Source organism: Coenobita brevimanus, chromosome 109 (genome assembly GCF_032717465.1).
Source record: "Coenobita brevimanus isolate Jiangsu-jjx chromosome 109, ASM3271746v2, whole genome shotgun sequence".
In the NCBI taxonomy this organism is placed as follows: Eukaryota; Metazoa; Arthropoda; class Malacostraca; order Decapoda; family Coenobitidae; genus Coenobita; species Coenobita brevimanus.
In genome coordinates this window covers 3,634,074-3,653,389 of record NC_137062.1, presented here as the reverse complement: position 1 = coordinate 3,653,389, position 19,316 = coordinate 3,634,074, and positions in this window count along the sequence as shown.

The following is a 19,316-nucleotide window of genomic DNA, read 5'->3' as shown; positions in this document are numbered from 1 at the left end:
GGAAGGAAGAAGACAGGGAGGAAGATGAGCAGGGAGGGAAGAAGGCAGAACGAATTGTAGGCAGACAGCAAAGGAAGCACGAAGAAGGCGGCGGAGAGAGGTGACAAAAAGGAAGGATATACAGAGGAGGGGTATAAGGGAAAGGGACAGAAAAGATTGGATCGCATTTGTTATTCATGACGAAGAGAGATAATTCACTAATAAATCATATTGCCCCTATTTTAATCCAACTTTCTCCTTCCCATGAAAAGATTTCCCGAAACCTGTGTAAGCAAAACTACGGTGCGTGTGAAATTTAGAGTGTGGCGGGCGGTAACTATATCATATTGTTTCCTGATACTAAATTATGGAGCCCGTGAGTTAAATGTGATGCATGAAGGTAAGTTAATAATGCTCGTGTTGAAATGGGGGAGAATATAAATGTGGAAGAACAGGGTACACAAAAATAGGAAACAGAAAATATACTACTAAGACGACATCTTGTATGTTACGTTCTTGCAATTACCGGATGATTTTGTTCAGTTAAAAAGTTCTGTATCAAACTGGAAGGATTAGTTATATTCTCCATTAACCCTCTCTTTATTAGGAGAATGTCCTTAAGGATAAAAAAAAAAAAAAGTCTGGAGGTAGCAAGGCAAATTTAGGAATGGCATTGTACTTGCAAGGTTATTTTACTGATTGATCTGCAGGCTACAGTATGTGATACGCGAAGAAAATATAAAGTAGGAGAGTAATGTTTTATTTTCTTAAATAAGTACAATGATGATAATGAGAAATATGTGATACAGTAAGACATAAAAAAAAATAAGTAGCTCAGGAGAAAGCCAGTGTAGCACTTACAAAATATAAAAACAACAGTTGATGAAAGGAAGAAAAGTAATAAGGACGTGAGAGGAAAATACAGGTCTACATTGAAAGAAAATATATAAACGAAGGAATGGGAAATACAACTACCTTAGAATTAAAAGCGAAAGTGTAAGGCACATGTGGCACTAAAGTAAACACACGAAGATATAAGTAATATAAAAACACTAAAACAAAAAAGTGTACAGCTTATGTGTGTGTGTGTGTGTGTGTGTGTGTGTGTGTGTGTGTAAGTCAACTCAACCGTAAATCGCAGCCTCATCACAAATTCCCTCGGTTCTCTAAATGAAATTTAAATCAATTGCTTACTCACGCCCACGAGACCTTGAGAGAGAGAGAGAGAGAGAGAGAGAGAGAGAGAGAGAGAGAGAGAGAGAGAGAGAGAGAGAGAGAGAGAGTGAGAACGCAACACCGAGGGAAGAAAAAATATAAAGTGGTGAACTGATGAAATTTGCATGATTATAAAGAACTGGTTAGCATGGTCAGATTTCCTGCCAAAAATAAAGGAACACATAATAATCTTTCCCCCCCCATAATCAGGCCACGATATTTGTTTATGGAAACAAGAAGCGAAGCCTGTGTAAATGTAAAGGTAATATTAAGCTTGTCTGGCCACTAAGCAACTAAACATGACAGTGAACGAGAGATAAATTAAGCCCTCTCTCTCTCTCTCTCTCTCAGTACTTGTAAATTACCTTTGTATTATGGTGGGAACCCATATCAAGAACTGTCTTGCAGCTGGCTAATAAGAATACATAGATATGAACGATAAGGAAAACAAGTCTGTAAATATGTGTTCTACTCCTTGTAGTTAACACCTGAAAACTAACACTTGCTTCTTGATAATTCAGTGTTATGTTTGACACTTTCACTGTTCAGCCACTATATAGATTGCTACTGAAAACACTTTGTTATTGACTGTATTCCTTTGAGAAAATAACCAGACAATTTGGCTGAACAGTGGATGGGTGTTTTTAATTATGGATTTATTTTCTTTGTTCATGGAAGCTCCGTAACTCCTCTTCCTTATCAATTTACTGCCTCACATGACATGTTAATACTGTGTTCTATGGCATTTATGCAATTCCTGTCTTTACTAAAACAATATAAGCAATGTACACAATAATACTAACTATATTGAACAGTATACGTGTAGTCCGGAGTGGTTACAAACAGATCTCTTCCATGTCGCCCTGTCCACTGTCAATTGGCTGCCCTCACTCCATCTCACCGCTGCCTCTCTCATATATCTCTCCTCTCTGTCCCTCCATCTTATCCACTGTCTCCCCCCTCTCCCTCATCTGCTCAATCTCACTCACTTGCATTCTTCTAGTCAGTCTCTCATTCTTCGTCTTCTTCATGTGACCAAATCTTCCCATATTATATCTTTTAAAGCTTTGAATCACTTCCACATAAACACCAGAACCCTCCCTCATTTCCTAATTTGCTTGCTTGCCTCTCCAAGTAGTTCTACACGGTCTTCAAATAACTCATTTCCACCGCTCTCAGCCTTGATTTATGCCTCTCCAACAATATCTTTGCTTCAGTTCCGTATGCTTTGGGGATCACAATGTTGTCACAGGGCGATGTGTTTACTTCCATACTTACTTCCATATTCTTTATCACTTCCCTAATATCAGCTTTCAAGTACTTCATGCTCTAAACGTCCATCCCTGCTCGTCACATTACTTAAACACTTGAATGCTTGTGCCATACCTGTATAACATTAAACCCACAAATAATCAACTCTTTTCACACTTCAGTTCAATCCCCACCACCACAGCAGAATTACTCACCACATGCACCACGCCATTATAGCGAAAGCAGTCCTTCAGTATGTTCTCGCCAAATGACCCTACTGTTCATTAATGAGCTGAACATTCAGGCAAAGATATATCGTCTTCTTTGGGGAGATTGGGAAAACTAAGGACCAAATACTGAAGCAAAAGAAAAAACCTGCATAAACGCCAAGATGCAAAGATGTGGGTTGCGTCTGTGAACATTGAACACACAATAATTAACCTCAAGTCTTTCATTGTCTCCTCCAGTCTACTTTTACATGAATACCCTGGTGATGGAGACGAACGCCTCCACGCGGTAACACTAATATAATGGGTGACTTTACTGCCCGATTATACAAACGTCCCTCAGCTGCCTCCCAATCCCCATCAGGATGGTGGTAAACTGTAGAAACGGGCAATATAGCTTCAGCCTGAAATCCACTGGGTTCACGTCCAGATGAGCTTGAGGCGAAAAAAAAAAAAAATGAAAAAGAAAAGAAACATTAATCTCAACACCCAATGTCATTTTCCTACTTTATATCCTCTCCTTCCTCTTCCCGACCCTCTCTCATTTCCCGCCACAAGCCCTTCTTGTATAAGCTTGGAAATCCATTCAGAGATTCCAGAAACTTGGTCTTGCATTTCTTTTTAATGATAATTAAATAACATTTCCAATATTCTCTTTGTGAAGGGTACTAATATTGTCCTCTTTGTTGGCCGGGGTCACTTCAGTAAGAGATTAGTAGCCATTTTTTTTTTTTTTTTTAATGCGTGAGTATCTCCATAAATGGTCCTGACCGTCTCTTATTAAAACGAGGTGCTTCACCCCCATAGACTTTGGCGACCCCAATGAAACACTGCACAGCACAGCACAGAACAATATACAGTAAACAGCTCGCCTTGCCTCCCTTTCTCTCTTTCACACACACACACACACACACACACAAAAGAAGGCACTGTAATAAAATAGGTAATGTAGCTGACAGTAGCAATCAGATTTATCCTTCACAACCCAAGTATGGCAGTCATGCTTATTCTTACTCCTGCGCAATGACTATATTTTACACAGGAAAAATACTTTCATACTGAATCAAAGGTTAGGTTGAGAATGCCACATTGTTACAGATATTTTTACACATTCTAAATATTTTTTCAACAGCTTTCAGCAACTTGTCATGAACCCGCGCGAGCATATTTGTAGGCTCGTAACGATTTGTTTCAGTGTGAAAACCTCTAATTCTAGTGGAATTCCCACTGTCTATCACTCAGTTCAACCGTCCTAGCATTCACTCGATTGGGACTGTTCTCAGAACATTTTTCACTGTTTCATAAGTAATCATCCTTGCACGCGACATTAGAGCCTTCACTGAGTGATTTGTTGTGAGCGTATATTGCTCACTTTCTTTACGTTGACCGTTGGAGCAAACACGGCCGGCCCTCGCCCTCTTTCATAATTCGAACTTAGTCAGGCTTTGATTGTCGTAAGAGCAGGTTTGTGCCCAGCGTGGAGCAGCGCCGTCACAGCGAGTTCCTGAAATCTCCACCTAGACGGTGAATCGGCGAAGAGGTTTAGCGTATTGCAGCGGCCGTTCTACGTATCGGCGCCCAGTCATTCCGCTTAGCCCCCTCTACTGATCAGTATTTCTTTTCGTTTTTTTCTAGGTTTAAGTTTAGCTTTTGAGTGACCAAGTGAGTGTACTTCCCTTGTTATTTTGAATTCATTTTGAGACTCATGTAACGTAAAATTAATTCAGTGTAATCAATAAATTTATAGTTCTTTTCTTTGAGCTTAATGTAAATAAAATCGTGTTTTATTTCTCCACATTAAGCTTATTTTAGTTGCCGCTTCTAGTCCACACAAACGCTTTACATTATTCATAATTGGTACTTAGGCCAGTCCTTTTGTATTAAGCTTAAATCCGTTGTGCCAGCCAGGAGTTAATGCACCGGCAAGAACCTGTTTATTACTATTAGTATTAGTTATTGATTGTCAGGGGTGGAGTCACTTTCTCGAGAGGCTAACAGTACTACAAACAGTACTCGTGAGTAATTAGTGTCTGCTGTGTATTGTTGAGAAAATTTATAAATTCTCATCCTTAGAGAATCGGCGAAGTAAGCCGGTGTAAAGTAATACTTACTGCTTGATTTCACAGTCAATTCTTTGTCCATATTTTCAAGCAAAACATATAACCTTTATTTAATTCTTAAATTCACAAAACCCCGTGACACAACTGTTTGAAAGTATCGTGGCTGATAATGTCACATTGTTATAGATATCACACATTCTAAATACTTTTTTCAAAAGCTTTCAACAACTATTTGAAAGTATCGTGTCGTCCATGCAAACCATTACTTGTACCGTGGCTAACCCTTGCATGGGGACGCAGTACGAAAAAGCATATCTTAATTTTTATTTATGTATGTATGTGTGAGTACATAACGTATAAAGCAGGGGCTTCCGCAGGATTTTTTAAAGGGGGGGGGCAAAATAAAAGAAATTATACATTTCTGTGCGGTTATATAAAAAAATACACACTCCAAATAGGCATAGGCATATACTTACATGAGTTATATGACTTACACCAAATGCATAAAGTGACAATGCATGAATCGACTCAAATCACTCAATCATCCTGGAACAAAAACTGAAGCCGTCGAATTTCAAGGGGGGGCAACTATCCCCCCTGCTCCCCCCCCCCTCCGGACGCCCATGGTATGGAGGACTTACTGAATATTACATCCAAGTTCTCAAGTTCAAAAGCTCTCTAAAGGTATATACAAACATTTGAAGAAAACACTAATAAAAAAGTGATCTTCTGCATAAAGAGTTTAATGTCTAGACTCTAAAGGTAAATTACATTCTCAGTTTTTAGCCATTACCTCTTCCTGGCCTACTTATCTCTAACAGCCAGGTAATTTCTCCTATCAACAAAATACATCATACATTAGCAACTATTAAATGAATGATAAATGCTGTGCATTGACTAATCTCTGTTACATATGCAAAAGTACTTGTGTAACAAAGCTGAAAATTACCATGTAGCAAATGACCAAAGAGAAAATTTGTTATACTTCATCATCCCATCTGCACCCATCACTCAACCATTCCATCCATTCACCCATTACTCCACCATTAAATTAATGTTCAAGCACCATTCCACACCCATCACTCCACCATTCCATCTCCAGCACCGCTCAGCACTCTGCCATTCCACATAGAACCAATCACTCGGTCAGTTGATCTATCGTCAACTGCTCCACCATTCCACCTCCATGTATAATTCCGATATTTCATCAGTTGCTTCTTGTTTTGCCACCACAGCACTCTGGCATTGTTCCGTCACTCCATAATTATATTTACAGTTCCATTACTCCATCTGGCAGAGATCGACTCAGGCAAAGAATTCGTGGAGAAGGTTGGGGAAGGCCTTTGTTCAGCTATGGACTTGCAATGCCTGCTACTCCTGCTTCTATATATATATATATATATATATATATATATATATATATATATATATATATATATATGTCTACCTATTTACCTGTCTCTGTCTATCTCTCCGTCTATATGTCAGTCTTTCTATCTGTCTATCTATCTATCTATCTATCTATCTACCTTTCTGCCTATCTCCCTATCTGTCTATCTATCTATCTATCTACTGTATCTATCCACCTATCTATCTATACAGATAGACTGATCGATAGAGAGATAGAGGCAGATAGAAAGACTGATAGATAGAGAGGTCGATATATATATATATATATATATATATATATATATATATATATATATATATATATATATATATATATATATATATATTTATATACAGTATATATATATATACATATATATATATATATATATATATATATATATATATATATATATATATATTTATATACAGTATATATATATATATATATATATATATATATATATATATATATATATATATATATATACATATATATATATATATATATATATATATATATATATGTATATATATATATATATATATATATATATATATATATATATATATATATATATATATATATATATATCCACAGTTTTTAAGGCCCCGACTCCCTCTCGTTGTACTTTTGTTTGAATTTGCCTTTAGGTTTCCATTTTACTTCTATTTCCATTCTCGTCCGCCAAAAATTCAGCCTGCCACCCACTCACTTTTTTTCCCCAATTCTCACAGTTATGGCCACACTTTTTCATATGTCTGCATCCAATCACTTTTAATGGAATCGAAACAGAACACACTCTTATGTCCAAACTGAGTTCGATTTCATTTCATTTCCTTGCTGCTGCGTTACCTCCAGCTCACCTGGCTCTTCTCCACCTTCCTGTGATCACTGTTTCCATCCACTTTTCCTTCTGCTAGGTCCCTACTTTACCAAAATCAGCAATATGTTAGTATGGCAGCTCAGTGAGTGTAGAGTTCCTGCCTGCCAACTTTAAGCGTTTTATCGGAGGTCTCAACAATTCATATATGCCATTAAAGCGCCTTTGTCGGCGAGATACGAGAGAGACCATTTAAACACGAAACCATTGAAACTTCGCCTTACAACCCGAGGATGCCAAGAGTATATTGATGGCTATCTACCTACCGTATGTCATTCCTTTACGACAAACTGTCTGGCTTGTGGCCCTCTTTTGAAGATTTTTGACATGCTGCACTTGACGCGTGTCATGTGACACGTGCACCGCCTGGGTGTGATGAAACCTATCAAAAAACAAATCCTAAAGAATTGGACTATCATATGGTGGAAACCACGCAGGCATCAGCCCTGTGGTTGCAGAGCTATAAACTTCTCAAAATAATTACACTCGGGCCGGGTCGGCCACGGCCATGTTGAGCCGGGCCGGGTTGGGCCACTCATTTGTGAGAAAATGCCACTACTTGATGAGAGACTCGCCAGTTCATCGCCCTCGTTCGTAGTAATTACCTTCATATCCGTCATCCCTTAAAACTGTAATTCACAGCTTCAGTCTGATGACGAAGTGTATGTTTATGTTAGGACTTGCAGACAGTTGTTTCAGTATAAGGGACACCTTTGGACCTGAAGGAGTTATAATCTCTATTAATCTCTTCAGTTGCAGAGATCCTTTATACAAAAAGTATCTTAGTGGTTAAGCATTGGAAAGAAAATGTGGCACCGGAGGGAATGTGCTAACTATTGATTAAAAACTATTTTTATCTACTCTTTGTCAAATGTATTGTTTCGCTATGTCAGAATGGTGAAGATAATGTCATGTGTATTTTATTAATACTTCTCGGATACAGGTGAATCAGCAGTGCTTTTCCTTAACCTGTTCCTTCCAATGATCGTCACTCCCCGTTCCCTCCCCTCTCAGTCCTTATTCTGCACTTCTTTTATCCTCTAATTGTAGGGCCAGGTTTCTTTGACGTTTTCCAGGAATTCCATTTGTGCGTTATAACAAGGCTTTTTAGAGGCTTTCATGCGTTTCCTTTAATGTGGAGGCATTGGACGCAGGCAGGAGTAGGGTATTCAATGTTTTTATTTTTATTTTTATTTTATTTTGGATGATCAGGAGGTTTAAAATACAACAAAGTTTTCCAGCTTCACGTTAGAGGAAGAAAAGAGCAGTTTGTGGTGAGTGGAGTGATGAAGACAGGACGAGACTTGGGCCAACACTGAGAAGAGCATAATTACATTTTGTCTAAATTATGACTGCCTGCTTATTCTCCCTTTATTCATAATTCATAGAGTGTTCTGTCCTTTCATCTAAATAGCCAATCTCTTTCTCTAGTCATTCCAAATAATATACCTTTAAGCCTATTAAGAAAATATTTCACTGGTGTTTACCAAACGGTAGGTGAGTGGATTACTGATTACACTGTTGTCAGTCATATCAAATAATATGTGGCAGGTTTGCACTGAATGTCAAGGGAGTGGATTGCTAATCGTTAGATGACCTCACTGATCAAGTAATGTGGCAGGTATTTATCAACTAGTGAGGGAATGGATTATTCATTGACAGATGGCCACACTGATCAGATGATACTGGGCAGGTGTTTATGAACTGGTTTAAGGAGTTGATTGCTGATTGTTAGATTGTAACACGGTAACACTGATCAAATAACGTGAGACAGGTGTTTATGATAAGTTGCTTGTTGATTATTACACAGCCAGACTGATATCAGTTGGGGCAGAGAGTATGAGGGTTTGGACTTCATTAACCCCTTCAGTGACGTGTTTTGCTGATTTATTTTAGCTAATTCCTGACGGCTTTATTCAGCTTTGGGAACCCTCTTGTAGTGAAGGAGTAAATGAAAATTATACCTAATCTCTCCAGTTAAAAAGAAAAGATTTCCCCAAAGCTAAATAAAACTGTCTGGAGACGTCAAGAATAGAAAGAAGGAGCACCCAAAGAGTCACCAGCCACACCCACCCATTGATCTAAGGAACGATCAGTTTACTTTGTCCTGTGGTCTTGACCTTCAAACGTTGTTCTCAAAATCGAATTATATACTTCATTCTTGTCTGACACTTAACACTTCCAACAACTTTGATCCAGATCGGAAACTCACCGTTTGAATTAACCTTGCCCTGTGACCCTGATTTTGGCATTTCTGTGAGTCCTTGATCTTACAATGATTGTTCTCAAAAGCTAGGCCCTTTATCCATACGTTACCCTGAACCACAATAAATGCTGTAAATCGGATACAAACTTCTGAAAGTTTCAATGCAATGTGTCTCTGACTTTGGCCGACTGTTAAAAAAAAAATGGTCAGTTTCTTAACTGATCCTCAACACTTTCACCAAGTTTGGCTCATGTCGGGTCAAAACACCATTTGTTAATTGTTCACACACAAACACAAAGTTTGAAATTTGCCTTTGTCTTTCTTGACCTTTGACTGACTGTTCTCAAAATAGAACCCATTTGTTGCTGCAGGACCCTCAAGCTAAGCACCAACTTTGGTCAACCCCTTGGCTGGCTGGCTGCGTCTCCAGTGACTCTGGTTATAATCCGATAAAAACGTTTTGAATAATTGTGTTACACACACACACACACACACACACACACACACACACACACACACACACACACACACACACACACACACACACACACACACACACACACACACACACACACACACACACACCGTGCTTGCATTACCTTGGCCAAAATACACAGAGAAAAATCAAGAAAAAAATAAGGAAACTGTTAGCGATAAAACAGAAGAAAAGAAGAATTCTTTTGTAGAAGATATGATTCGGAGGGAACAGAGTTATATGGAAACCGGAGAGAGAGAGAGAGAGAGAGAGAGAGATGATGGGGATGCAAGAAAGGCCGAAGCTGCAGTCAATAACAACGTTCAGTACACCAGAATTTAAAGTCACAGTACATGTTAATACCTCCAATAACTTACCGACATCACAACACAATAGGTATCATTATTAAACATGTGCTATACTCGCACGTCGCTGTATATCCCATTGGGTCCTGGAACTCCCGAGCGATGGATTTTGCTGGAAGGGTGCTAGGCGTACCGCCCTCCGCCTGTCGGCTCATAGTCGCGAAGCTCAAAGGTCCCTACCTGGGGGTTCCCTTCTTTATGAAATTTTGAAAATGCCCAGTTTCGTCCAATATCGAGGACAATGGGTGCCAATGGGTTAAAGGCTACTCAGCTCGAGGTTATGGGTCCACACCACGCCATGACGGCTTTTTGAAGTGGGTGCTGTAATTATGTCATTTTATGCATACGTGCACATCTTTTTGTCCTGTCATCTGTATCTTTAGCATACAGACACTCCGACACTAACATGTATACCATAACAACACTTTTTCATTTCTTCATTCATAACTCTTACCTCAGACACTCCTTCCTTCTCTCTCTCTCTCTCTCTATCTCTCCTAACACACACACACACACACACACACACACACACAAGATACCAAATGGTTCGGGGTAAAAGATAAGACATTGGTCTTACTTCCATGAAAATAAGTAGTTTTATTCTTTGGATGGGATAAGTATTGTGAAAATGATGATGATGTGGAATCGAAGGAGGTGACAATACCAGTTCCTTCCTTCCTTGATTCACTACACAGTAGTTAAGGAATTAAGAGAAATCCAGATGACAGTTAATATTGTTTAATGAGCGGCTTTATATTAGTTTTATTATTATATTTGTATCCGTTACAGGCATTTCTTTATTTATCTACTTATATTATGAAAATAGTAAAACTCCTTCCCCTGTCCTCACACAAGAAATAGTTATGGCACTGCTCTTGGAATGAAACCCTTGCCAGTGGCCAGGATGTAGTAATTTCCTGTGAAGGAATTCTTAATCCACATGAAATTGTTTAAGAAAATAATAAATAAATCGGAAGAAATTGTGTCATTGTAGGCCAGTGCAGGGGTGAAGAGAAATAATGACCCGTATTCTAGTCAGCTTGGGAGGCTTTCTGGCACCTCTTACTAACGAGTTAATATCTACCCATAGCCCATCAGTATTTACCCGTCCCCGACCAGGAGGGGCTCGGAGATAGGTAATGTTTTCACTCGGTTTGTCTGTTTGTGTGTTAGTCTGTCTGTCTGTCTCTCTGTCTGTTAAGAACTTCACGCAAAAACTACTGGTGCGATTTTGGCTAAAATTACAGGGATGATGGGCTATGACCTGAAAATCTGATTAAAGTTTGGGCCAAATTGGGCCCAGGCCCAGGCTGTAGGGCCAAAAAATGTGAAAAAAAAAAAAAAACGGGGAAGGGGAGAACACTGTTTTTTTTTCGCCATAACTCCTGTTAAATTCGTCATATCGACATGAAACCAAAACCTAAAGGTGCATCTTTCAAAATTGCATCCTATAACATGCCTCGTTATTATGTCAGGAGGGTCGCCCCCCAGTTAGCGGTAGGGGTGTCAATGTCAAGTGAGTCGGGGCGAAAATTTCCAAAGGGCATAAAATCGTCAATTTTCACCCGATTTACTTCATGTTTGATATGTGACATCTTCAGCTAGATATCCTGTTGAGTTTACACGCCGGCACTAAAATGATTGCCGGGGAAGGGTTTGCAGTGCCTTGGGACCGCTTCTTATTTTGTTGTGTTATTTATGGAGCCTATATCGACACCTCAGTGGCACTGACAGCATGCAAGAAAAAGTATGAGGTAAGCAAACTGATCGCTGAGGAAGAGGTGCTAGGAAGTCTCCATAACCAATGAGCTATTGAACCTAACTGACCAGTGAGTAGCTTCAGCTTGTCTTTTATATCCATCAACGTAGCTATATATTTATTTATTTAATTCAGTACGTGGTAGGTGGAGGTGCCCACCGTCCAATCAATCGGTACAGTTGTCTTCTAGTAACTCTACACTGAGTGAAAGTCAATTGGCTTCCTTTGATTCAAGAAACCATTTTCAACTGTAGGTGATAACCACATAACTAACTGACGCCTTGTGGTTTAGTGGGCTACGGTGCACCAACAGGATTGAGCTTGAAACGGTTTATATCCGAGGGATTTTTTTATCACACTGCTCACCTAATGCCACTCAGGAGCGAGTGAGGCTGGTCACCCTTGCTTTAAATGTCGAAAGTGAGAAGCCTAGCCTCTGGCACCTACGCTCCTATTGTGGCAAAAATTAATGGATGGATGGATTTATTTAAAAGTTTTCTTTCGTTTCGTTTCGTTTCGTTTTTAAAGGCTCCAACATGCTTGCATGTGTCGGCCTTGGTCACCTAATGGCGGCTCTCCACGCTGCACGATCCATTGCAGCCTCCCTGTTCAGTCCCTTAACCCTAAGGTCACACTTAATGACCTCGTCCCATGTCTTTCTCGGTCTGCCCCTCAAAACCCCACCCCCAATATTAACACTTCTCACCTTCCTCACCCAATTATCATCCCCCATCCTCTCCACATGTCCAAACCACCTCAATCTACCTCTCCTTATCACAACACCAATACACTTCAGTCCCATCCTACCTCTCAACTCTTCCATTGTAAACCCAGCCCCTCCAGGCCATGGACGCAAGGACGCACTGCACATCCACCTAATCATTGTCATTTCTGTACGTCTGAGCCGGCGAATATCTTCCTCCTTCACTGCCCAGGTCTCACTGCCATACAGCATTACACTCCTAACACATGCTGCATACAAAGACCCCTTAGCACGTAGGGAGAGCCCTCTCAATGTCAGGAGAGGCAAGAGCTCCCTCCAACCACTTCTCACCCTAGCCACAGAGCTAGCTCCAGCCCCACCTCCAGCACACAACATGTCTCCCAAATAACAAAACTCTTCCACACACACTCAAGAGATTCACCAGCAAGTTCAATCCTTTCACGTCTGACAATCTCCACCTGCTCACCCCGGCACGCCGTACACATAAAATCAGCATTATCTCGCAGTCTACCTCTGATACCACTACATCTCTTATGCACCCATTTATCACACACACCGCACAAGATGGAATTACTTCCCACGCCCTTGTGGCAAACTGCACATGGCCACTCTCCCTCGTTTTTGACAGTACCGCCACCAACCCTCGATATCATCACTTTTGTTTTATCTGCATTTACCCTTAAACCCTTTTGCCCCATACCATCTCTCCACTTCCTAAACCTTTCCTCCGCCTCCCTTTCATTCTCTGCAATCAACACCAAATCATCAGCATACAACAACTCCCACGGGAGTCCGTTTCTAAAGTCACGTGAAAGGGCTTCAAGTACCATGATAAACAACATGGGACTCAAGACTGACCCCTGATGCACACCAACATTCACGGAAAACTCATCACTCAAATCTCCATTCACTCTCACTTGGGTGTGAGCTCCCACATACATGGCCATAACCACCCTAACCAGCCACTCCTCCAAGCCAAGCTTTCACATTGCCCACTTCACCACCTCTCTAGGGACTCTGTCAAAGGCCTTTTCCAAATCAACAAAAACAAAATAAAGATCCCATCTCCTACCAATATATTTTCCTGAAGCTGTCGAACAATGAATATGGCATCAGTGGTCCCCCTACCTGGCATGAACCCGAACTGCATCTCATCAATATTCACTCTTTCTCTAATCATACCTTCTAAAACTCTCTCCATTACCTTCATTATCTGATCTAAAAGCTTTATACCTCTATAATTTCATCTTTCCAGGGCATCACCCTTCCCTTTATACACATTTACAATTACACTCTTCAGCCAATCATCTGGGACAACACACTCATAAATAATCCTATTTATCAGGTCAGTGACTAAATTCACCCCTATATCGCCTGAGGCCTTCAACATTTCGGCAGTCAACCCAGACACACCTGCTGCCTTCCCCACCCTCATCCTGCCTATTGCCTCACTCACAGTAGCAGTATCAATCAAAGGCCAAGGGCCAGACACTGGATCTGCTGGCTCCAAACCTTCCCTGTCCCAGTCAAACTCCTCATTCAACAACCGGTTATAATGCTCTCTCCATGCTTCTTTAATATCCTCACTGTTCACCACTACCCTTCCTTCATCATTCTTCACACACTGCTCACCTATGATATCCCGATTATCCCTCTTCACCTGACCTGCCACCCTAAATATATTTTTCCTTTCCCCATGATTTAGGTTATCAAGTAATTGTCTCTGTGACTCAGACTTTGCCCTGTATACCTCTCTTCTAGCCACTGCCACCTTACCACTTGCCATACAAATGTAATGCCTCAAAATAGTAATTATGACCAATATCTTTTTTACAATATTCTTATTTCTCCTTGGTGGGAAATAGCTCTTTGATGGTGATAATGATGTGATGATTATGAATAATTTCTTCTATGTTAGTGAAGAAGTACAATTAACATAACTAGTCCCTTTCACCTCTCACGACATAATCAGGATATTACGGGAACTGCTGTATAATATACACTCAGTGGCTGAAGAATTTTGACCAATGCTCATTACTTTATTCAACAATTATTTTGTGTGTTATATCGTGAAAGGCGTCCAAATACTCCTCTCTTATCCACACACACAGGACACACGCCTCAAGTTTTTTTTTTTTTTTTTTTTTTTTTTTTTTTTTGTTTTGTGTGTGTGTGTGTCCGACTCTGGGCATAGGCTTCCAGCCTGCTATCAAGGCCCAGCAGTCCTCCTACATACCATACACCTCACATGTCACCACTTCGGCACTAACACCCACCGTCCATATTGAATACATGCTAGGGCTGTCTCATACAGGACTGGTGTATTGGTATTAGCGGGGGTATTTTTATGACATGTCGGCGGGTCTTCTGGTAGATCAGTAAAGCCTGATTTAATGAAATTCAAATCCTTAAACTGTTCCCTGCCCCAGCCGGGATTCGAACCTGGGACCATTGGGACTGCAGGCCATCTCTCTACGCTGATCCCACAACAACTTTGCTTCAGGGGCGAGAGAAAGATCACTGAGGGAATGGTAATGGGGCCCAGTTGGAAACAGCCACACGTGTGCCAAAATGCTTGTATATGTGTGGAGAGAGAGAGAGAGAGAGAGAGAGAGAGCATCACTGCGAACTACAGTCCTCCGCCAACCACCAATCATCACCCTCCCTGATTGCATCATTCCCTTAAAGTTACGAGTCTAGTCCCATCTGTGTGTGTGTGTGTGTGTGTGTGTGTGTGTGTGTGCTGTGGCACATTGTCGTTTAGCAGGATATTTTTATGCTAACCACAGCCATTTAAATATAACGACAGTTTTTCAGCCAGCATCAACTAAGCAGATTTTTGACACACAGGCAGTAATTTGACGTGTCACAAGTTCTGATTTTTTCCCCTCGTACCCTAACTGTATTAACCTTTTTACAAAAACTTTCTTAATTAATTTACTTCATAATTCTAAACATCACAGTATTTACATTGTCATTATATGTCTTCACGTAACCTATTACCAGAATATGCTACTGCTACCGCTTGACTGGCACAATATTCTGTTGTTGATATTATTGTTATGAGTCAGCATTATTGATCGAGAGAGATTAATTTAAGGCCAAGTTTAAGTGGAAATTGCCAAGTAATCACTTTATTACGCAAGGTCTGCTCCGTGATCATTATAATCTTCAGTTAGACATGTTTGCCTTAACATCCTCTGCCACGGATAAAGCAATGGGCGTCATCGTTCTAAAGAGATGAAATTCCTTTTAACATCTGCAGTGGTCTCCGTCCTCAAAAAATTATTTCGTGCCATCATGAAAACCCTCATAACATTTCCCTATAACGTATACTTTACAGTCCTATTCAACATTCACACAGTGATGACATCTATTTTAATCATTATACAACCTAGTAAATTTATTCATAGACTCCTGTTCATTCTCATAGACTCCTGTTCATTCTCATATCGCCATAAAACCCGTCCTTTAATTTTTGCCCAAATCCCACTTTGCACTCTCATTCCACATTTATAATACTACGACATGCTTTTATACATTACTTTTTCCACCAGCAGAGAAAATAATGTGTTGATACCTGTCATCAAGCCACTATTGCGTCCTGCCTGATAGAACATCTTTAGGCTTTCCCACAAATCACATTTACACCTTCACACTCAACCCTCTTTTTAAACTCTCACCCATTTCACCCAGGCTGGGGCCTGATTGACTGCTGCCTACCTTAATAGTGCCAGGCAAGGCTGCCGCACCACCCCTGAACATCCACACTGTTCATTGTGCAATTTTCACGCTGTGTCCGCAGACGCCCCGTTAACTCAACGTACCCTATAAGTTGTCATGCGTTATTTATTATTCGATTATTCATTTTATTTTACTACTTTCTCTTTCAGGTTATTCATACTAGTAGCTTATAGATAAAGTATTATAGAAAGTAACTTTTCCTTTTCAGTCTTTCCTATGAAATTTCCATGTCAGTTTTTCCACGCTGCATGGTGATTTTTCTCACTTTTTCTTACCAGTTTTAACTGGAGGGTTTGAAGGTGGGAGGAGCCTTCTTGCTTTACTATCCTTATCCTTCAGCATGTAGTGTTAGATCTTGTTGTCACAGTCTACTCTGCAACAAACAGCCTCGAGAGGACCATAAGGTCTGTTGCTGTTTGCTTTCCTTTGTACTCCTTTGTACACCCACAATATAACCCATTAAGTAGTGTGTGTGTGTGTGTGTGTGTGTGTGTGTGTGTGTGTGTGTGTGTGTGTGTGTGTGTGTGTGTGTGTGCGCGTGTGTGTGTGTGTGTGTGTGTTACGATTTAAGTGGTATGACTACCAGTATTGGCGTGTATTGTTCAATCTTGGGGGTCTGAAGGTAGGTAGAACAGATATACTTTGCTACAGATACTTTTACAGACATTTGCACAAAAGATATTATTCATAGACAGTTCTGATATTAATGTTGCGGCCAGGCATTAACTTGTGAGGTTCCATCCAACAAATTCTGATACATTCATTGTACTTCACATCCACTCCAGCGTTCCCCGAGCGTAGGGCCATGAAAACCAGACCAAGCCATTCTCTCAGGCACAAACCTCCTGACAACTTCGTAATGTTCATCCGTTACCGCCTGGATCACTGGCCTGGTGAAACGGCTGGAGAGAGAGAGAGAGAGAGAGAGAGAAACCACCAAAGGCACCACCCATCATCAATGCAAACAATAACACTAAGGGTGCTCTCTTTCTCTCTCTCTCTCTCTCTCTCTCTCTCTCTCTCTCTCTCATCCTTTTCTTTCCTTCCTTTTTTTTTTTTCCGTGCATCCTTCTCTCCCTCTCATTCTCAAATTTCTTCCTTATTCTTACTCTTTCCTTCACCTCGCTCTCTGTCCTTCTTCACAATGTTTCTTCACCTCCCATCCTCCTTTGGTTCTTTCTTTCACTCTTCTCAACTCACACACTGCTTCCTTGTTTTCCCTCCCTGCTTTCCTCCCTCTCATTCTTCCTTTCTTCTCTTTTACATTCCTTCATTTATTTCATCACCACCAGATTTCCCCTCATCCTATCACTTCCTCCCCTTCTCGTATTTCTTACTTTCCTTCTTCTTTCCCTCCTCATTCTCTTCTACCTGCCGTCTCTCTCTCTCTCTCTCTCTCTCTCTCTCTCTCTCCCTCTTCTTCTTCTTCTTCTTCTTCATCTTCTTCTCCTGTCTCTCACTTTGTCATTTTTTAACTTCCGTCTCTTTGGTACAACTGTCTGTGCCTGCAGTTTATACTTTCCTATCATTACTAAGTCTGCGTCTTGCTGTTCTTGTAATGTGAAAACAGTTCTGTTCTATTGTTTTAACAGGGTTTTTCATCAATTATTTATCGTATTTAGCAAACCAAACAACAACAACACTTGCTAACGTTTGAGGTCAAGAAGTTAACGTTAATCAATGCCTACTTAAGCTTCATAACCTGGGTATTTTATAAATTGACAAAACTGTACATATGGACGGCCCTCTCCGCAACCATTATTTCTGTGCACGCACACAAAAAATGAGAAAATTAACTCTTTATCTAACAAAATAAAATATCTTTTATTAAGCGTTGCCTCAGATGCTGCATCTCGATTTGTTATGACCGTGATTTGCCAGCATGATATTTTATTTCAGCTAAAGCCATAATGTTATGATTTTATTCAATCGAGTGAAAACCACTGCTGGTAAAGGGTTAAACTTATCAAAACAAAGCAAAATATCTTAAGTAAAATTCTCCATTTCGATCATATGAATATCAACCTCCTTCCTTCCTCCTCAGTATAATAATAAGTAGTCTCTTTCTAGCTACTTCTTCATCTAACCTTACCGCGAATCTTATTCATACTTTGTACTGCTGTTCTTTAACAGACTTTTTTGTCGTTAACTGATATATACCGTATATAACTTCTTGTCCTTGGTATGTAGGTTCCTCTCTCTTTCTCTCTCTCTCTCTCTCTCTCTCTCTCTCTCTCTCTCTCTCTCTCTCTCTCTCCATCTGCCTATCTAGCTATCTATCTACTTGGATTATTTTCAGCTGTAAAGAAATCGTTTGGTGTTAGCCTAACACTACTCCTCGGTGATCCAGTATTAGGGAATGTGCTACTCGAGTTATTTCTTCCATTGTTGGAGCTCTAAGGCTGAACAAAATCTGGTACTGACGTGATAAAATTTCAGTTGAGACAACAGCACTGAAAGGCTTAATATTAGATTCTTTACACCGTTTAAGTTAAGTTTGAAAGTAAATACTTCTCATATGGGAATTTTCTGTGACTTTCGGAAAATCGTCGTGGTGATGAAATTTCTTACAGTTGCAATCTTCAGCAAACTTTTTGCCGCTGCTGCTGCATACCTTGTACGATTCGTTGATTGCCGCAGCCAGGGTGGAAAATTACGTGTGCCAAGCAGACAGGCAGACGAGGGAGGAATAGTCACACAGTGGAGGGGTTTACGAAGGGAATGAAGGAGGGCAGGAAGATATACTGGAGCATGAAGAAGGAAGAGAGTGGGGGAGGGATGGAGGAAGAGAAGGGAGGGAGGAAGGGGTGGAGAAAGGGTGGAAGGAGGGAAAAGATGATTATATACACAATGGGGGAGGGAGAGAAGGGAGAAATTCAGACAGTGAAGGCAGGGACATATAATATCGTAGACTCAATGGAAGTAGGAAAGAGCAGACCCCTACCCACCATCCTGTTATCTTCTCACATTTTAATATTTTATGAGACATTTCGTGCCGCTTGCTTCTGTTTGTGATATCACGTCCCATAATTCTGACT